Source organism: Lithobates pipiens, unplaced genomic scaffold, assembly GCF_037356315.1.
Source record: "Lithobates pipiens isolate NorthernLeopardFrog02 unplaced genomic scaffold, aLitPip1_a1.2 Scaffold_1, whole genome shotgun sequence".
Taxonomy (NCBI): Eukaryota; Metazoa; Chordata; class Amphibia; order Anura; family Ranidae; genus Lithobates; species Lithobates pipiens.
Window position 1 is genome coordinate 128,947,959 of NW_027507685.1, and position 6,106 is coordinate 128,954,064.

At 41.8% G+C, this 6,106-nt stretch overlaps 1 long non-coding RNA gene across 1 annotated transcript in view; it reads right to left on the minus strand.

Annotated features, from left to right (window-relative positions):
* LOC143974892 (uncharacterized) overlaps nt 1-6,106 on the minus strand; it is a 95,491-nt gene that overhangs the window by 45,332 nt on the left and 44,053 nt on the right. The window lies entirely within an intron of this gene.

A 6,106-nucleotide genomic window follows, 5' to 3' on the forward strand; every position in this document is an offset into this window, starting at 1 on the left:
CACTGAAAATCCTCTGGCTTACTGGGTCTTGAGGATGGATCACTGGCCAGAGCTTGCACAGTATGCAATTGAGCTACTGGCCTGTCCTGCATCCATCGTTCTTTCGGAACGCACCTTCAGTGCTGCTGGTGGCTTCGTTACCGATCACAGGGTGCGCCTGTCCACCGAATCAGTTGATCGACTGACCTTCATCAAGATGAATCAGTCTTGGATCACCCACAGCTACCAAGCACCTGAAGCTGATGTAACCGAATAATTTTTTTTGAAATACCACATCCCTTCAAGACTGCCTATGCTGATGCTGAGTGACTGTCCTGTTATGTTGATTGTCTATCCTCTTCCTCCTCCGCTGATATGTTGGAAGAACATTTTTGGTTGTGGGTGATGCCAGCAGCCCAATTTTTCTGCCCCTGTTTAACAGGGGCGTTTAAGTACAATTTTTGATGCAATGCTTTGCAGCAGGGCTAATTCCTGCAAAAAAACTAGAGTGTATGGCAGAGGTTGCAGTGTGATGGCACCAGTGCCTAAGGCCCAATTTTTCTGCCCCTGTTTAACAGGGGCGTTTAAGTACAATTTTTGATGCAATGCTTTGCAGCAGGGCTAATTCCTGCAATAAAACTAGAGTGTATGGCAGAGGTTGCAGTGTGATGGCACCAGTGCCTAAGGCCCAATTTTTCTGCCCCTGTTTAACAGGGGCGTTTAAGTACAATTTTTGATGCAATGCTTTGCAGCAGGGCTAATTCCTGCAAAAAAACTAGAGTGTATGGCAGAGGTTGCAGTGTGATGGCACCAGTGCCTAAGGCCCAATTTTTCTGCCCCTGTTTAACAGGGACATGTAATTACAATTCTTGATATAATATTTCACAGGAGGGCCCCTTCCTGTGCCCACCCAGAGTAACTGTGAGGACTTATAGTGTTGTGGCACCAGCACCACAACCACCAAAGGTCAATTTTTCTACCACTGTTCAACAATGGCATGTAATTACAATTCTTGATATAATCGTTCACAGCAGGGCGCTCCAGCGCCCACCAAGAGTCACTTTGAGGGCTTACAATGTTGTTGCAAAACCAACACCTTGTTCCGCCATTTCTGCAGAGCATATAGGGCAGGCCCCTACTTTCAAACATCCAACTTACAAACATCTCCGGCCGCGTACACACGCGCGGACTGTTCGCCCAACTTTGTCCGTCCAACAGTTTCGGCAAACAGTCCGCTCAAACTTAGCATGGACGGACATGGCCACACACGACGGACGAACAGTTTGCTGAAACCGTGCGCGATGACGTGAACGGCACGTACGACGGGACGAAAAATACGACGTCCTATACACTGCATTGTAGCTTTCGGCGTGAAAATCCTTTCTAAACATGCGCGCAACTTTGTTTGACAAACAAGCCTACACACGGGCGGACTGTTCGCTGAAACAAGGTTTCAGCGGACAGTTTTTCGGAAATTCCGAAAAACCTTGTCCGTCCAACTGTCCGCTGAAACTGTCCGCTGAAAGCCCACACACGAGCGGACTGTCCGCCCAAACACTGTTCAGCGGACAAAGTTGGGCGAACAGTCCGCCCGTGTGTACGCGGCCTCCTACTTGCAAACGGAAGGAGACAACAGCAAGTGAGATGAAAAAAGATGGACGACAAAACAAATTATACAGGGGTGATAACCCTTCCCTATGTTTTCCAAAAAGCTTAAAAATATTTTTTTTGACTGGAGCTACACTTTAAAAATGTACCAGTTGAAAATTACAAACAGATTCAACTTAACACAACAAATCTACACAGTCCCAGTCTTGTTTGCACCGCCTGTATACTGCTGTTCTGAGTATATAGGGCCTGGGGGCCACACGCATTTCCTTTTTTTAATATGGGTACAGGGTTCCCCTTAATATGCGTACAAGACCCAAATAGGCTGGTAATGGGCAGGGAGGGCTACCCATGCCATTTTTCTGAATGATTTTCAACTATATTGCAGGAACCAGATATAACATTAAAACCGCAAGCAGTTTTAAATGGTGTTATTTCCGCTTAATGTCATTTTGTGCAGGGACTGTTCTAAACACGGGAAACACGTGGCACTTCACAGGCATACTACAGACACCCACCAGGCACCATATTTAAAGGAATATTTCACTTTTTTTTTTTCACTTTAATCGTCATTAAAATCAGTACTCCCACCAAAACGGTAGTTTTTAAAACTTTTTTTTGCAGTGACCCATGTCCCCTGAGGCAGGAGGCAGGTCGCCAAACCCTTTTTAGGACACTATCTTGCATATTAGCCGTTAAAATTAGCACTTTCCAATTCGAACGTTCGAGTCCCATAGACTTCAATGGGGTTCTAACGTTCGTACCGAACGCGGGGGTCGTTCGCAAGTTCTGGTGCGAAGCGAACCGGGGGGTGTTCGGCTCATCCCTATTTACAAGTAAAAATCTTTGTCTTCCAACAGATCCCACACATATGATGAGTGGCTCCAACTGAGTGCAGGATGGGGACGAGGGAGAGGCAGGTGCCTGGGGTGCAGTGCGGATGCCGACACCACCATTGGATGATGCAAGTGAAAGATGAGTGACCAACAGTGTGCAGGGAGGTACTAAAGCCATGTTTCAGCTTAATGCCCCAACAAAAGTAAAATATGTGGAAGATGGTGGCTATTTTAAGCGGAGGGGGAGAAGATGGGGGCAGTAGAAGGGGGGTTGCATGCAGAGGTCTGACCTGAAAAGGGGTGAAAGCAGTGGCGGCTGCTCCATACGGGGCGCCGCCCCCCTAATCCATGCGCCCAGCCCCTAATCTACATGCAGGGCTCCAGACATTTTTGTATTTCTTTGTCCTGTTGAAAAGCAATTTCATCAGTAGTGGTCCATCCATACGGAGCAGAGGGGTGCCGCCCCCCTAATCCTGGCCCCTAATCCACAGGGCACCGGACGCATGGATTCCAATGGGGTTTTTTTTTTTGAAGCACGTGATTAGAGCCTGAGGCTCTAATTGGCTTACGAAAATGGTGGGCTTGGGGCGCAGAGCACTGCGCCCTGAGCTCACTCAGTTGTGTGACAGTAGTGAATTAATATTATATGGATAGGTTGCGGTGATGGCCACTGATGAGGCAGCAATGATGGGCATTGATGGTCAGTGATAGGCTGCACTGACCGGCATTGATGGGGTGCCACTGGGAGGCACTGATGAGGCTGCACTGATAGGCAGCACTGATTGGCACTGATAGGCGGCACTGATAGGTGGCCCTGATGGGCATCACTGGTAGGCACTGATTGGCAGCATTGGTGGGCACAGATTTGCAGCACTGGTTAGCAAATATTGGCAGCACTGGAGGGACTGCACTGATAATCAGGACACTGATAATCAGTGCCCTGATTATTAGTGTAGATGTCCCTTTTAGAGAAGTCGGTTATCAGCTCTCTTCTCCTCTCCTCATGCCGTCAGTGGGAACCAGCATCTGTTTACCTCTGTGATCAGCTGTGAATGGACACAGCTGATCACATGGTAAAGGGACACTGATTGGCTCTTTTCCATAATCTGTGATCAACAGTGTTCGGAGGATGCTATGATCACAGAGCACACCGCCGGCCCCCAGCGGTGGGTACAATCACGGAAAGCCATCATATGACGGTGCCCCAGAAATAGACAACGGCACTGTTATCAACATTCGGCTATAGCGCCGTCGGCAAGTGGTTAAGACCCTCCCGCTGTTAAGCTGGCCATACATTATACAATATTCTTGTTCAATTTCCTTTAGATTTACCTTCAACTATGTAGTAGAAGGGCCTGCCTGATTGCATACACAATTGAAAGTGTTTCGGTGTGACCTTCTATTATATGGTTTTGGTGAATCTAAAGAAAGGTTGTAGAAGAAAATTGTATAATGTATGGCCAGCCTTAGTGAAGTTAGTTTGGAGGGTGTGTGTGGGGGAGTTTTTTTTTTGGGGGGTGGGGGGGTTCGTGGTTGAGTTCCTGCACCTATTTTTTGAGAAAAAAAAGCCCTGACTTTGACCATATGTTTGCCCTTTTTGTCTCCAGATTTCACCATGCTATTTTCACCTCTAAACATTAGAAAATACTCTTACTTTATGTGCTGCATGCCTCGTTTGGAGTAACCCATTCAAAAAGAGTCAGGAGACAGCCATACAACTAGTACTTTTTCAAGACAGTTAGCAATGATAGCCTGTGTATTTTGATTATTACAGGGTCTTATAAGAACTGTGAAATGTATTGTCCTATCACTAATATAAATCAATTTTTCCTGTTCTACACTTGCACTGCACAGTGTAGAAATGATATCTGTACTTTCTCGTCTTTAGTAACGCAGGCAGCTTCTAATCTTGTGATCTGCATTCATCTCCTTGAGATGCCCCATAAAATACTCCAGCCATTTATGTCAAGCATACAGCCTTCCAAGAACGTGCCTAAGCAATCGCAAGTGTTTTTTTTTAGTAGACACACCGAGAATGATATTAATAGCATTAAAACAAAAGTAAAATACCATTCCATTCATATGATAACGCACCGCCCTTTTTTATAGGCTTTCCATACATAGGAGAACAAATGGTTTATGACCAGCTTGTCTCACGTATAAAAGCAATGCCCGTCCCAAGACACTGGCAAGGTGGTCCATCTCTGGGTAAGTTCTTTATCTTCGCAGATCTGCCAGAAGGCGTTTATGGTACATTAGGCTGAGTCGAAAAAAAATTGTTTTATAGTCTCGAGGGGCGAAAGCCAACTCATTATTTAACCCAATAGAGAAGCTTTAAAAAGAAATCCCAATTTATTTCACTTTTGCATTTGTTATCATTAAAGGCGATATATATATATATATATATATATATATATATATATATATATATATATATATATATATATATATATATATATATATATATATATATATATATATATATATATATATATATTTATTTATTTATTTATTTTGTAAAGTTTTGTAAGCAGCTCTTTCAGTTTTGTATTTGATTTTTTTTTTTTTTTTTTTAAGCACCATTTTTGTCATTTGATACTCAAATGTAACTTTAGCAGGTAAATATGGCTGAGCAAGACAGAAACTAGGAGCAAAAAAAAAAAAAAAAGAAAATATTCACCGTAGATTCACTTTAACATTGACAGCCTTCATTGATAAAGAGTGATAAATCTCAAGTGATAATTTGGCAAAGTGAATTCTGATTGGTTGAAGAATGAATGTTGTTTATTGGATAAGGCTGTTAATTTGAACTGCCAAAATCATATTTAATGTTTCTTATCCTACTTTCTTAGGATGCCCCTAGACCCACGCCCTGTTCCTGGGACTTATTGTTACTTCCCAATGTCACTGATGTTTTGATACATAGTATCATAATTAATATTTTACAGCCATTTACACTGAAACATTTGCACCAGTCTCTACCCATAATCAGAGCTTATAATTTAACCATACCACCAGGGCACATGCCTAAAATCTATAGTAGTCAAATATTAATTATCTAAAGCTTGCCATACATTATACAATTTTCTTATTCAATTTCCTTTAGATTTACCTTCAACTATGTAGTGCAAATAGAAAGTGTTTAGGTTTGACCTTCAATTATATGGTTTTGGTAAATCTAAAGGAAAATTGTACAAGAAAATCACCTCCCATTATATAATTTTGGTAAATCTAAAGGAAAATTGTATAAGAAAATCACCTCCTATTATATCATTTTGGTAAATCTAAAGGAAAATTGCACAAGAAAATCACCTCCTATTATATGGTTTTGGTAAATTTTAAGGGAAATTGTACAAGAATATCCCCTCCTATTATATAATTTTGGTAAATCTAAAGTAAAATTGTACAAGAAAATCACCTCCCATTTATATAATTTTGGTAAATCTTAAGGAAAATTGTACTAGAAAATCACCTCCCATTATATGCTTTTGGTAAATCTAAAGGAAAATTGTACAAGAAAATCACCTCCTATTATATGGTTTTGGTAAATCTAAAGTGAAATTGTACAAAAAAAAATCACCTCCTATTATATGGTTTTGGTAAATCTAAAGGAAAATTGTACACGAAAATTGTATAATGTATGGCCAGCCTTAGTCTGTTTTAAAATTGTTATATTTAGTTCT